Below are 15,014 nucleotides of genomic sequence, written 5' to 3' on the forward strand. Positions count from 1 at the left end.
ACGGTTTTTAAAATTTACTCACCTCTAAAAGATCTATATAGAATACCCTTTAATCGATGAACAAAAATAAATTATGTCCATTTTGATGAACATTCATAATAATTGAACTATTATACACACATGCAGCAGTCCTAGACTATTTTACCTTTGTTTTCTTGACATCCTGTTGTTCATATCAATAATATATGTAATGTACTTGCTCAGACAGGTAGCCTCTAAATAAGGCATTGCACACACACACACAAATACAGTCTGCTTATGCTAGTTCCAGGATATAAGTCAAGAAAAACATGTTGAGTGCTGCCTATATTTGAGATAATTTCTGTTTTTATACCATCTTGTGAACACTACTATCCATATTGTAAAAACAAATCACACACACACAAGTATATATTTAGATATGGGGGGTACATTTGATGCAAACAGCTTCATCTTAATTCTACACCTGAGGTCTCAGTCCTTGCTCTATTGTGTTCAAATTCCAGTGGAACAGAGCACTCCACCCTTCCTCAAAGCCTGAGAAACACCCTAAACCGAATATGACTCATCTTACCAGAGAGAACAGCCTAAGATAATGTACCCTTTGCCAATCCAGGCTCCCGACCTCCTCAGAAAAAATAGAAAATGTTTCTCTCTCAGTTTCTCTCTCAATCTCTCTCTCTTTTTCTCAAGCTCTCTCTGTTAATTTTCAACTAGTGGGTCTTAAAATTTCACAAGCAGAAGTGTCACTTGAGGCAATTATTTACAATACAGATTGACAGACCCTTACCCCATTCTGATTCAGTTGGTCTGTTTCAGTCCCTAAGACCACATTTCTAACAACCACTCCGGATGATTCTGGTGCATATGTTCCTGGGCCATGGTTTTAGAAACATCACCAGAAGTTGCTGTGATGGAAGCTTTTCCAGTGGTTATAAGAAGCCCTCGGGAAAACTGGCTGATGATCAACTACTTCAAAAGCACTGGCCATTAGAACTAGTTGACAAGAGAAGCCATAATTTGGAGGATGTTATCTGAAAGGACCAAGCCTCTCAAAATGTTAGAGTCACCAGTGTAACCACTGTATTTACACAGACACCCCTCCAGGCAAGTGAAACTCTGAGTCTGACCTGGGAAAATTTCATTATGTTCTGTATAACACTCATCAAGAAGTGCCTACTGTTTACTATTATATAAACTATTTTGCCATTATTAAAATACACTGAAAACTGCTGAACCTCACATTTATTTTTCCATCCAAAAGGAAGAATAAGAGGAACTCACTCAGCAACAAATATGTATTGAGAGTCCACTACGTGCAAGCACTGTTTCTTGGGATATATGAGTAAATAAAACATAACATAAAAGCCTCCACTCTTACAGGGACCTAAAGCATCATTCAATGTAGTGAGCTTCTCATTCAGATTTTACAATGTGTAAAGTCTTAGGTATAGAGAAGTAAATAATGCACAGCTCCTGGTGAGAAGCTCAAAATCTAAAGGCAAAGACTGTAATTTACATAAGTTATTCTAGTGCAAAAGAGTACGGCAAATGTTATGACAGACATTGAGAATAATACACTAAAGGAGCATTGGGATTGAAAAGACAAACTTTCTTGGAGAAGTCAATCTTCTGAATATTTGTAGGACTGCTAACAGTCAAAGAGAGGCTGGCACATTTCAGGAAGCACAGAGAGTCTTGACAGAAACCTAGAGTCAGGAGAAGGAGGCACATCCAAGGACCCCCAAGCAGGCTGATATGGCTCCAGGGCCACAGCAGAAGGAGGAAAGGAAGAGGGAACTGAAAGTTACGCAGAGTGAAATTGTCAATAATTTTGATCTCACTACAGAATAGGTAAAAGCAAAACAGATGGAAGACAGGAGACAAGAGGCTACCGGCACTGTGCTCAGGGGAAATGGGAAAGGCCTGCATCAAGGAAGTGGTAGTGGAAATAGAAGGCAAGGATGTCATGAGATATTTCAGGAAAATCCATTAAGATTTAGTGACTGCAGGTGGAGAGTGAAGGAATAAAGGAAACACTGATTCAGAAGGGATTAACTCTGAGATCCTAGGATGACTGTGATGCAACCAACTGATAAACGAAAAATAGGATATTCTGGAGAAAGGTGATGCGTTCCAATGTCCAAATGGTACATCAGAGTTGCCTGATTTATATTTTTTGTGGAAAGGGCTAACAGAGTGCCAGAAATGGATATCTAGCACACAAGGGAAGAGGTGTGAAACTAGAGAACTGTGTCTACTGACACTTGAAGTCCTAAATGCAGCTAAAATCACCAAGAGAGAGCATCTGGGGTGAGAAACAAGGCTTGTTGACTCCTGGGAAGAGATTTAGGCTGAAATAATGGAGAAACCTAGACATGGAGTCAAAAGACCCAGGCTTATTAATTTTGTGGCCTTGGGTGAATCATTCAACATCTTGAAAACTTGGGTTCTTGACTACAAGACAGAAAATGTAGAAATATTCTTTATACAATTTCAGTAACTCAGACTGCAGAAGTCTCAGACAGCTTCAAAGTTTTAGCTTCATATGGTCTGGCATTCTATTTTTAATTTTTTCCTTCATAAGACATAATGAACTTTACTGACAACTCCAGATTCTCCAAACATACTCTTGTCCTCCATTACCTAGGAAAACCATCTTCCAGAATTCTACCACAACACTGATTTTTTTTTTTTTTAAGAAATGACAAGTATGGTAGCAGTAACAAGCATTCCTCATTATTAAGAGTTTATCTCCAAAATTCTTAGAGGAATATTGATTTGACTTCTTTGGAATTTGCTTTTCAACAAACATCTTACTTTGTGCCTTTACTTACTGGCATTTTAAGACATAGCTCATATGACTTTTTTTCACACTTCTCTCTAAATCGTAGTTTTGTTAAATATACAAAAAGATTTTGCTAAATCTTTGCTAAGGATTTCTTCTGTTTTTTATCTCAAGCTTATATTCATTCACGAAACACAAGCTAATATACATTATAAGTGTGTTAGATAAATAAATATGTCCGTGTTCAGAATTCAAAATGAGTCATCTGTTCTTCACAGATCAGATCGAAAGAGTATGAAAGTTTAAATTTCAATATAAAATTCAGCTATCTGAGAGTGCATGTCATTAAACATGATGATTATAATCTGGCATCAAAGATGAGTGATCACCACATCTCCATCAGTCCACCGGCCAACATTAGCCTGAAGGTACGAGAATAGCTTGTGCCTTCTGGGGCAGTATTTGTGTCTTACTCTTACAAATCCAAAGTGTCTACCACAATCCTAGGGGCAGAGAAAGTGCTGAATAAAGGGATGTTTAACTGATTAGAAATTCAAAGCAAACATATTTTTATACTGCTGGACCACTTTAAGTGGATTGATTTTTACACAGTGAAATCAGTCAATCTTTTGAAACACACTGCAGATTGAAAAGATAGGGAGACAGATTTACATTTAAAGTCAGGTTGCAAAAGTCTATTACTATCCCATTTTTGTATAGAAGTGAAGATGTATATAGAAAAATATCAGAGAATTATGCATCAAATTGTTAACTACGGTTATTTTGGGGGGCACTGGACTTTTACTTTTGACATAAGATATTTCTGTAATGTTTGAATTTTGTGTATTCCATATTACTTTTATAATGAGAAAACAGCAAAAACAGTATATTTACACATTTTCTACGTCAATGTGTATATTGAGCACTTATGGGGAAGATGCATACAAGGTACTTTCAGGTGACAGGACAAATGAAACACGTCATCTTACTTCAAGGATTTCACACTCTAGTATTTGAAATAATTTCTATACACACACACACAAACAAGAGTAAATGTGATCAGTAATAAAACTGAGAATCTGATAAAGTACTAAAAGATGAATTCATAGTGAAAAGTGTCATTTCAAGCAGTCCTTGACAAATTGCTAAAATTTGGACCCATGAGGATGTGGAAGAAAGGGCACTCGAAAGGGCATATGAGAACATAGGAAAGTCGTGAAAATGGCAAAGCATACATTGAGCAGCAAGTACTGAGGGCAAAGTGGAAGGTGATCTCAAGACTTGAGACTGAATTTAAAATATAAAGCCAAGCCATGGAACAAGTTGAATGCTAGCTGAGTGCGGATGTAAGAGATTTTGTGGTTATTCAATAGGTGACAGAAGGGGATGTTGAAGAAGTTGTTTGAGGATAAATAGGACTTGGTCATCGATAAAAGTAACCTGTGTAAAATGGATTAGAAGGAGATCATCCGGGAAGCTCAGAAGCTCTAAGAGGAAGGTGTAAAGGTGGGACATGCATCAGCATCTAATCCCCTGGGCTTGTTAGAAATACAGATTCTCAGGCCCTACCCCAAACGTCCTGAATCAGAATCTGCCTTTTAACAAGATCTCTATTGGTTTTGAATGTACGCTAAAGTTGGAAAAGCAATGAATTAGGCTGCTAGTTGTAGTAAAGAAAAGAAGCCGAGAGGTTTGAGCTATTTCTTGAATGAGTTATTACAGTTTGGTATCTGACTAAAGGTGAGAGGCAATGGAAGAGAATAAATCAAGATTACTCAGAAATTTTGAGCGGTAGGATGTTCATGCTATTCCTAGGAGTGAGAGAGTCCAGAGGAGCAGGACGAGGAGGAACCAGATGAAGCTGTGCTATCCAGGAAATTTTCCTTCCAGAAGCCAAGCTGGGCTTGGAGATGAGGAAATGAGTGTGATCCACACTGAAGGGTATTGGAAACGTGAAAATGAGTGAAGTTACAAAAATGGAGGAGGGGATGGGAAAAGCACAGGAGTCAACCAAAGATAAATTCTTAGAAAGGCTTGCACTGCATGGGAGATGGGGCGGGTGGGGAAGCTGGGAGGAGGAAGAGAAACCAGAGGGGAGGAGAGCCAGGCAAATAGGATGCTTTGAAAATTAAGAGAGGTTAAAGGTGTTCCTAAGAGATTGAAGAGGCTAGCCAAGGAAGGATCACTTATTTTATGACTAAGAGGTTACAGGTGACTTTTGGCAGAGTGATTTCTGTGAACCTGGTGAGGATGGAAGCCAGAGAAAAAGGGTTACAGTCAGAGGGTAGTGAAACCAGGAGGGTGTGGATGCTATTCACTGAGTGTAAATGAAAAGGTTAAGAACGAACAGGAAAATTCAGAAGGGACACAAAAGTCCAGGTTGAATTAACTTTAAACTGTTGAACTTTAAAGATTTTCTCATGGAAGAAAGATCAGAAGTATTCTGATCATAACTCTCAGAATTATTAGGAAGACAAACAAGCACAGTAAGAATTAGATTTTTGGCTCAATATAGGGACGATCTGCCTCTCACTGCTCTCTGAAAATAGAATGAGCCGCCTTGGGAGCACTAATTTCTCAGAGCATACAGACTACACAGTTTGATGACACCAGTGTTGGAATCACGAAGTAGAATGTTGTTCACTGATGACATCTGTAGTGGGCTTAATGGTGGCCCCCGGAAAGATATGTCCATGTCCTAATTCCAAAAACCCGTGAATGTGACCTTATAAGGTAAAAGATGTGATAAAGTTAAGGCTCTTAAAAGGAGGAGCTTATCCTAGATTTTCTGAGTGGGCCTTAAATGCAATCTCATGTATCCTTATCAGACAGATACACAGAGGAGGCGACACACAGAAAAGAAGGAGACATTCTGACTACAGAGGCAGAGACTGGAGGCAGTCGCAAGGCAAGCTATGGGGAAAGGAAGGCTTCTGCCCTCAAGTCTTTAGAGAGAGTGTAAGCCTGCCAACAATTTCAGACTTCTGGTCTCCAGAATTGTGAGAGAATACATTTCTGTTGTTTTAAGCCTTAGGAACCTAATACAACATCTAACATTACCTTATAACTCTGAGGTTTCTTGAGCTGGCTGCTCTCATCTGATGCTGAGCATATATTCCTCGAAGGCAGAGCCTTGGACTCATCCTCCTGTGTATCCGAAAAAGAATGTCCTCGGTGCCTGGCACATTAGACAACTCTGACAGAAAGAGTTACCCCAGAGATAGACAGCCACGTGTATAAGTGAAAAGCAGAGATAGACAGATTAACAGATAGGCAGATAGACTTATTCTACTCAAGTAAGTATTTATTAAAATTTGCCTACCATATACTTTCATGAAGTTAACTTCTTTGGAGAGAATCCTAAATACTACCTGGGCTATCCTTGACTGTCAAATTTAGTATTAAAGATAGTGAGTACACCCATCAGAGGAGGGACATGCAGCTTGTAGGTGCTGAGATAAGTTGTCAGTTTCATATAGTTAAATGATGTAAGGGGCTTAAAATAATTCATCACAGGGAAAGCAGAGTGATAGCTGCACTCAAGGAAAGCTGAAAAAGGTTGGCTGGTTCTTGTGTGATGAGAAGGATTTGGGGATAAGGAGGGAAGAAAGGAGAATGTTCCATATCAAGGAACACTGCAACAATTCCAGATTCCCTTCATGCCTCCCTTCCCACAAGATAATGCACATGACATGTGTTACTATGCATGTGAAAAATCACATGCAAAGAAGATGGGAGGATCTTTGTACCCATTTCACGTATGAGAATTTCTTTTCAATGCAAATAATTTGAGGGATCTCCACATGAAAGAAATTGTGCTTTTAGACCATTTTGAACAAAAAATTGAAAATCCCCAAAAGTCACTGCGTTCAATAACACTTTTAAATTAATATGCATATATAATAATATACAGAGAGAGAGAGAAAGAGAAAGATGCACAGAACCCAATAATACTTGAAATTTATATGGATTCTTGGGGTCTGCAAAATACTACTGGATTTTGGTCCACTGGAGGTGAAAGCTAGCCGGATGGAACTTCAAATGGCTATGGGCAAGAGTGGCGCTCAGGTAAGTAGTAACTAGGTTTCTTTCCAGACTGGGTCCCACGGGCAATTCTAGTGGGGTAATCTACTCCAAAGTGATAAGTTCAAAAGAATATGGACAGCGGATCCCTTTTCCTACAGCTTACTGACAGGATATTTCTATATGAATCTAATTCCAAGGCTACAGCTACCTGTGATAAATTAGAAGATTTCAGTAGAAGAACATCAAAGCATCTCATAACCATAAATGCCAGGTCCTTTGCAGTAGACATCTGGCAGCCCCATCCTTTCTGAAACAGGCTGGTAATATTTTACTTAGTTTAACCTCTCCTGAATTTTATCTCAACAGCAGTAGTTGAAGGATATCCTGCCTGACCCAGGATGTCTATACTAGCACCACTTCCTGCAGTAGGGTTAACCAGGGAGTTAGAACATGTCATGGCTCAGCTGGCATGCCCAATCTCAAGGGAACACTGGGGACAGGAAATAAGCTAAGGCTCAGCTAGAACAAATGACCTAATGAAGGATTAATTCTGTGGTGGAGAGTCAGCAGCTCAAATTACAGTCGCCAGGAGGAGTGTGAAGAAGTGAGATTTGATCCTGCTAACAATGGCACACAAGGAGATTTTATTTGTCAAGTGGAACTTGGCAGCACAAGTCTCCAGGCAGAAATGATACATTGTCAGGAGGGTGGCTGTGCCTTGGGTCCAGGGGTTTGTCCACTTCAGGGTTGCATCAGAGCCCGAGAAGAGAAAGAATAGAGTCTTGCTCCTGGAGAGAAGTTCCTGGCAAGGGTGAGGCTAACTGTCAAGGTCACAGCTAAGTCTTTCCAGGCAGGACTTTAATCTAGTATTAAAAATGCAAATTGAAAACATGAGAGAAGCCTAGTCTTATAAAATGGCAAATATGACAAGAGGTAGAGAAACTGAGGCTAGCTGGGCATGGAAATTGCTAGAGTTCACTAGGGTTAGGGCAGGTAAACCCATCTCAGACTCCGTTCTTCTGTGGAGTGCACTGGTTGACAAATCAGTAAGTCCAGCCCTCGGGTCTCTGCATGGGCTGGTGAAGGCAAGAGCTCAAAGCCCACAATGCATTGCCAACTACTGTTTGTCTAATCATATTTAGTCATTTTTTTTCCAGTGTTTCTCCTCAAAGTGTTCATATTCTAGCTGGTTTCAGGATGAGCTGGCAGAATTGGTGAGAAGAAGATGGCAGCAGCTCAAATATTCCCTCTGTTGGCTTGCTGTCATCACCATTGGATCCCGGGTCAGTGTCAATGTGGCAAGCTGCAGCCTTAGCAGAGGAAGTCTGAGAAGGTGCACGCCAGCCAGAGGACTTGGCCTCCAGGAGCATATGGGCAGGAAGTTCCAACAGGTGGGAGAACAGAATCGCCAGCCTCAAGGGGAGAGCCTGCCAGGGGCTGGGGCATCTACAAGCTGCCAAATCTTCTGGACAAAAAGGAACACACAGCAGCCAATTACTGAGCCACAGGGACACCTACATGCTGCTCCCCGTGCTCTGTGTCAAGGAATATTAAGGTGGGTGTGGGTTCAAATCGTGCACTGCATTTTAGAGTGCTTTACAGATTGTTCACAAAGCACTTTCACAGGCATCATGCCTCTCGACATTCAAAACCACTCTACACTGCGGACAGGGCAACTGCCATCATCTCCATTTGTACGCTGGGAAAGAAATGCTCAAGGAAGGAATACAGATGGTGATTCAACATTTTCAATAACTTCCTTAGAACAAAAGGGTGTTGATTTCTTTGTGTGACGACAATGCTAATGCAGATCTATACTGCCCAGGATACACAATCTTCAGGGAATGGAGAAGTCCAGATGCTGGGTTTACAACTGACTAGGCACTTTTTGCCCCTGCCCAGCCTTTCTGAGGAGTGCTGCTGGAGGGAGAAGTGACTGTGATTTAGGATGCAAGGTGTGTACTTTGAATTAGATTTGAACAAAAACCATTTCCTTAATGGAGAACATAGAGTTTGTCAGATATAAGAAATTAACTTTCAATTTGACTGGCTTTGCCTCCTGTCAAATTCATTAGATGATCTCTTCACATTTTTCCCCTAAAATCAACACTTTCCACTGAGGTTGAAATTCTATCCCAAAGTTCTGTGAAGACTAATCACCAGGATGAGGAGTCCACTGGACTAAATGAGACCGACGGGTGAAAAATTTTGCGAACTTTCTCGGCCATCACATCCAGGGATGCGCTGCAATCAAGGATTAAGCATAAGGCACATTTCATTATGCTGAGTAACTTTTAAAAAATAACCTTGGTGGAGGCATTTGATTAATTTTTAATTGGAGCTGTATATGCCTGTTTGATATTCTTCTGTAAGAAAAATGTATTTTAAATTCACAAACATATTGTATACAATAAAACATTTCCAGTTACTCACTGATACTTCAAAACCACAATGCGAGGATAATACTATTAGTCATAATCTATTATGATATAAAATTAGGTTCCATAAGTGAAGGACAGATGCATCTGTCTGCATACCGATCAGAGCCTCCATCTTGCTATGATTCACAGTTCATTCATCTATCTGAAGTGCCACTACACCACAGCTGTTCCCAATATAAACTTCCCTGCGTTGCAAACAAGACCCAGTTTCTTAATAGTTACACTGACAACGTCCAGGCCATTTAGGAGTAAGCAACTAATTCTGCCAATGTTAACAAGTTTATTAGGCAAGAACAATATGTTGGCTCGGGAAATGATAGAGGAAATTTTAGGTAAAGATCTGAAAACATTTATTACTTTATAATTTGCAAATACACAAGGCAACTTTGCTTTTAATCATAGCGTATAATTTTCTGTCTATTCAATTTACTGGTGTGGATCCAAGATAGTTTAGTTCTGTGAATTTCACATTTTTTTCCAGGCTCATTTTTCAACAGGTTGCCTGCAATTAACAGCTAAAGTGTCACTAAAAGAAATTTATATTTTCACACACTGTAGTTTAAAATCATGTACAGATTTTCTTCTTGTAAGAAAATAAATCATTTGCCTTTTAAGGAAAAGAAAATGAGAAGGTATACCCTAAAAAACTTTTACGTATGCCTAAATAATCTTCAGAAATAAATACTTTTGAAGTGATATTTTACTTTTTTCCCAGGAAGAAAAATAAGATAATGTATATCCATACATTTCTCTAAACTTTAAAGGAAAGTTTCCTTAATAAGTTTAAACTAAGTTGGGTGCAGAACTGCTCTTATTGTTATAACACTCAATCTTTCTCTAAATCCTGACCAATTCCACACATGCTTTCCCTTTTCCCAAATTACACTTTTCTTTTGCAATATTTTTCATGCAAAAGATATACACTGTCAAAGATTTTTTCAAAATCTACTTAGCTCATTTTTTTAAACTAAGTCCATTTGAATAAATACTTGCTGTTATTTAAAAAAAGGTATTTCGACACTGCTATTTCCATGTTAAATTCAATCTCATAGCACCCCTCCAGCCTACAGAAACAGACTAAATCCGACCTGCAATGTAATTAATTTTAAATTAGTAATTTAAGCTAAAGTTATATTTCCATATGGAAACCCATTTCAAAAAGAACATGCTTTCTAACTCAACAATAGCTCATTATATATTAAGCTAACTGAAACAAAGTATGTAATCAAAGTCTAAAGATAAGTTATTCAATGAAAGGAGCGGACGATCTCCCACATTTCCGCACATATTGAATACATACTGGAGAGGCAGGCATGTTCCATGTATGCTTTGCACTACCAGCTCCTATAAGAAGAGGATGCACCCAATGCCACATCTACCCCACCACATGTGGAGCAGAAAGACCTCAGTGTTTCTTATTGATATGCTACCGCCACAATCCTGTCTACCTGCATGTATTTGTTCTAGGTTTGCTCTCCCCTTTCTGAAGTGTATATTCCTAGGCAGGGTCTCCCTCTTTAAGTAAATACAGAGGCATTGTTTTAAACCTAGGAAATAGTGATGAATGTTTCATGCAATATAATCATCTTACAATATAAAATTTGGGACTACATAATCAACAAATACACTCTTTAAACAAGATTATTTTTCAAATAGTAAGCTGAAAGACCCAAAATGGGGGCTTAGGCTATCTGTTTTGTTGGAACTCAGAGGCCAAGAGAGACATAAAAGGTCTGTGCAAAACATACAGTGAAATAACCAGTGTCCTTAACAACATAAACGCTCTGATAAATACATTTACCTCCTAAGGAGAGCCATACTTTGACATTGCAAGTACGGACAGCGGGAGGAAAATATGTTCTTAGAGCCATTGGACAGGTTCAAATAACACTTGCAGACAAAAGAATGTTTGCATTCTTGAAATCTGTCCATATGGATGCAATTCTCAAACCTTTGCTTCCTCTACCACTTCCAACCTGCGTGCTGGGAGAGTCACACATACGCACACGCACGCATAACAGGATCGCAATTCCAACATGCACAGCGCTAATCAGACAAGTGAATTTTGCTGCTCGAGTCAACTGTCCCTCTGCCCCCGGCGTTTAAAAACACGCAGACATTAGCCCAGCTGGAAGGAGGCTGTGCTGGGGGAGGGCTCCAAATAGGAGATCCAGATCCGGCTCAGTCCAGCGTTGCGCTCCAAGAGTGTTGACTCTCCCTGGGTCAGTTAAGACGCGCACCCACCCGGGCTACGTACCTTCGCTACCCTTGCCCAGATGTTACACGAAGTGCAAATTTTGTCTTTTCGCCCCTGAAATGCAATCAGAACAGGCGACCCCAGGGCGAGCTTGGCGGGTGTCTGCTTTAGCCTCCTTAAAAGCGTTAGGAAATCAAATGGGGGAACCTGCACGCGCAGAAACACACCAAGCCGAGCAGGTCCTCTAGTCCGGACACTTCGTGCCTCGGATCCTGCCTTGGGGGAGAGCCGGGTGGGGCGTCCCAGGCTGTCTCCTGGCCACCATTCCTATTATTCCCATCTCTTTCCCGGCTCTTGGTGTCACCTCGGCATTCCCCACCCTCAGTCCCAGAGCTCTAACTCGGCGCCAGATCGCGCTCTCGCCAGGTTCAAGTCCCCCAGCAAATAGACAGACCAGCTCTTTCCTCCTTCCCCAGTACCATCTTTAAACTCCCCAAAGCAAAGACATTTCTTATCCGCGCTGAAAACTTTTTCCTCCTTTTGCAACGCGATAAGGCGAGAAACCAGGTCAGCCGCTCTGCCACGCGCTTTGCCCAGCGCCCCGGTGGCGGGCGCAGTCCTTACCTGGCCGCTGCGCTCCAGGTGGCAGTCCCACGCTGGTCGTCTGAGCCTCCCCGATGCGCGGGGCGCGCCCGGTCCACCGTCCCTTCGTCGCCTCCTGCTCGGCGATCAGGGAGCGAGAGTGCTAAGACTGCGCGCCGGTGCCCGGAGCCGCGCTTCGGTTCATCGCTCGTCTTCCCAAAAGCGCTGCTGCCGCCCAGGCGAACTGACGAGGAGCGTGGGGATCCGGGATGGCACCGGTTTGCCCCACGGTGTGCGCTCCCGGGTCCGAGAGCGCTCCGCCCGCGGGCAGCTGCGACCGCGCGTCACATGCCGCCTCCGGGCAGTGGCCGCGGCACCTGCCCAAACGGCAGCGCTCGGGCCCCGCACTGCCGCCCCCGCGCCTGCGGCTCCCTGCACGCTCTGGCCCTTTCTGTTCACGTCCTTTTTTCTCTGTCTCCCCTGTCACTTTTTTTCCTCCTTCGTCTTTCCGTCTCCTCCTTTTATCTTGTATTCTTTTTTTCCAAAAGCAGACACAAGGCGCTCCGAGTGGGAGGAGGGTCTTTTCCTCCTCCACGAACTCTTCCTCTGCCTGGTGGTGGCGGTCGTGGCCACTGCTCCCCGCTCCTCCTCCCCTTCCTCCTCCGCTCCTCCTCCTCCTCCGCGGGCTGCGAGCACTGGTGTAATGCACAAGCTGCCTAGTTGAGCCCCAAACCTGCCTGGCTGCTGAGCATGCCCAGTTGCCCTGCTGGCGCTTCGCTCAATTCCCTCGTGCTGACTCTGCTTGGCGTTCTGTGCCTGGCAGGGGGTGAGGGAACCGAGCTGTGGGAGACCCCTGCGTGCCCCCTGGGTGGGCTCGCTGAAGGCAGGAGACTCACCCTCTTATCCCGGCCACACGTGTCCCTAAATTGTGGCCCCGTGCTTCAAGGACAAACTTTGTTGATTAGTTGTGTTCTCTTCTAAATCAGTTTGCTTGGGCTGCTTAGGAGAATTGGAAGGAAATAGATTCCTGGGCACAACTTATTGGTGAAAGAACCCCAGCTGAGTTAAAATACATGACTCCTCTGAAAACCTTTCCCTAGAGAGCAGCCTGATGCCTTTATCTTTTGACATTTAGGGAGAGTCTCTTCATGCAGAACTGTAGTAGAGAGAGGACATCTTGGCTTTTCCTCCTTGAAGTTCACCCCTTAGGAGTAAATGGGAAGAACATACGTGAAAAAGGCTCAGGCGCGCGCGCGCACACACACACACGCACACACATTTTTTTGAATCAGAAAATAAAAGATATGAGCTTGCTTGCTAGATTTTTAAATTTCATATCTAATTCAGAGAAGTGAGAAGCTAAAAAAGAGACAGAACGAAGGAAGGAAAGAAAGAAGGGAGGAAGGAAAGAAACAATGAAAGAAAGAAAGAGAGAGAGCAGGAGGGAGAGAGGGAGAGAGAGAGAGAAAGAAAGAAGGAAAGAAAAAGAAAAAGCAAGCAAGCAGCAAGGAATGGAGGGAAGGATACATTTCTTACCATACTCCTTCAGCTAACTAAAGAAGGAAAAAGTAGGAAGATGCCAAAGTTGCAAAGATCCCACTGAGGCCGCTCCTCAGCACTCTAAAGGTTTTTAAAAACTCAAGTAAGGATTATAGGAGAATCCCACAAGGAAGGACAAAGACAATAGTGGTAACACTGAAAAAAAGAAAGCACAAAAAAGCAGAGGATGAAATGAAATTTTCAACAATATTAAAACAGGTAAAATGATTTTGTTAATTCTATTTGGAGCAAGAAAATAAACAGGAAAATGTAGCTCTTCTTTGAGAAAATAAGTAATGTTAAAAGAAGAGAGAAATGTAAGTATATAAATTCCTTTCTGAGTCTACATATTTTCTTCTAGATAGAACACTCTTTAGGAGAGAACAGACTAAACATTGCTTAGAGAGAGTTAAGGTCATAATTGGAAAAAAGCTAGTGAGAAAGCATGTGGCTATTTAAATTCAAATATCCAAGCTTAGGTGAATTACACGCAGAATACTGGAATGGTAATAATAATATTAATACAGTAGCCATCTTGTTTGGATGCTCTCAGATAGAAATATAATAGTTGCCTTCAGATATTTCCCTAATCTTCAAAAGAAATATTCAGACAGGTATTTTATCCCCATTTAATAAAGAAGGACAAAAATTTAAAGGACTAATTGCCCATTACATAGCTAGTAAGCAGATTTTGAATTCAAATTTAACATATCTTTCCTATTGTATAAAATTGCTATTTGCCTGTGGGAACAGGGGTATCTTTCATCATATTTGGTAAATCCATAAACAACAGACAAGGGGCCCGAAGAATGGGCATACAGAAATTTTCTAGCTTTTTTTTAAAAAAAGGTAGGTTCTGTTATCTATACAGTGATTAAGTTTGAGATGGATCCCTGGAAATATTCTAGAGAAGATCATGAAATGAGTAATTTGTCAGTAGTCAGGAAAAAAAGAAACAACTATAATTTAGTATAAGTATCTCACCAGGCTAACTTCATTTCTCTTTGTAAGTAGCCATTAAACACATATATATGGCGTTTCCTGATTCCAGCCAATCTTCCCATTATCTTTATGGACAAGGTAAATATATTTTGTATGTTAATATTGAACAAATTAAAAACTAACGATTTGTGCAGAATTTTCCCAAGTGTCTTGTAAGTTGATTCATGCTGAATTAGAGTAAGGTGTTTGATTCTGAGCTTGGTGCCCTATTGTTCAGCAGATTTATCAAATTATATTGAACAGGAAAATATAATAGGAATACTTATTAGGTTTGAGAATGAGCCAAAGTAGGGGCAGGGCTAATTTATAAGATGCCAAAGTCAGAATCCAAAGAGACCTTACTTGGATATTGATCTAAAACAAAGGAGATAAACTAGAGATAAAATACATTTTGAAATCCTGCATGTTAGTTTTTTTTTTTAAGTAAGCACAGAATTTATTCACTTATTCCATTATTAAA

At 41.1% G+C, this 15,014-nt stretch overlaps 1 protein-coding gene across 11 annotated transcripts in view; it reads right to left on the reverse strand.

The window, feature by feature from the left end:
* CHRM3 (cholinergic receptor muscarinic 3) overlaps positions 1-12,827 on the reverse strand; it is a 457,925-nt gene extending 445,098 nt beyond the window's left edge. For 6 of the 11 annotated variants that reach the window (XM_070568103.1, XM_070568077.1, XM_070568134.1 and 3 more), the window contains exon 1: positions 12,056-12,715. The gene's annotated coding sequence lies outside the window, so the exon portion shown is untranslated. Of the gene's footprint in view, positions 1-12,055 lie in introns of all 11 variants that reach the window. The other 5 variants (XM_070568155.1, XM_070568147.1, XM_008520564.2 and 2 more) reach the window with 4 other exon arrangements.
* Positions 12,828-15,014: the final 2,187 nt, after the last annotated feature.

Source organism: Equus przewalskii, chromosome 1 (assembly GCF_037783145.1).
Source record: "Equus przewalskii isolate Varuska chromosome 1, EquPr2, whole genome shotgun sequence".
Taxonomy (NCBI): domain Eukaryota; kingdom Metazoa; phylum Chordata; class Mammalia; order Perissodactyla; family Equidae; genus Equus; species Equus przewalskii.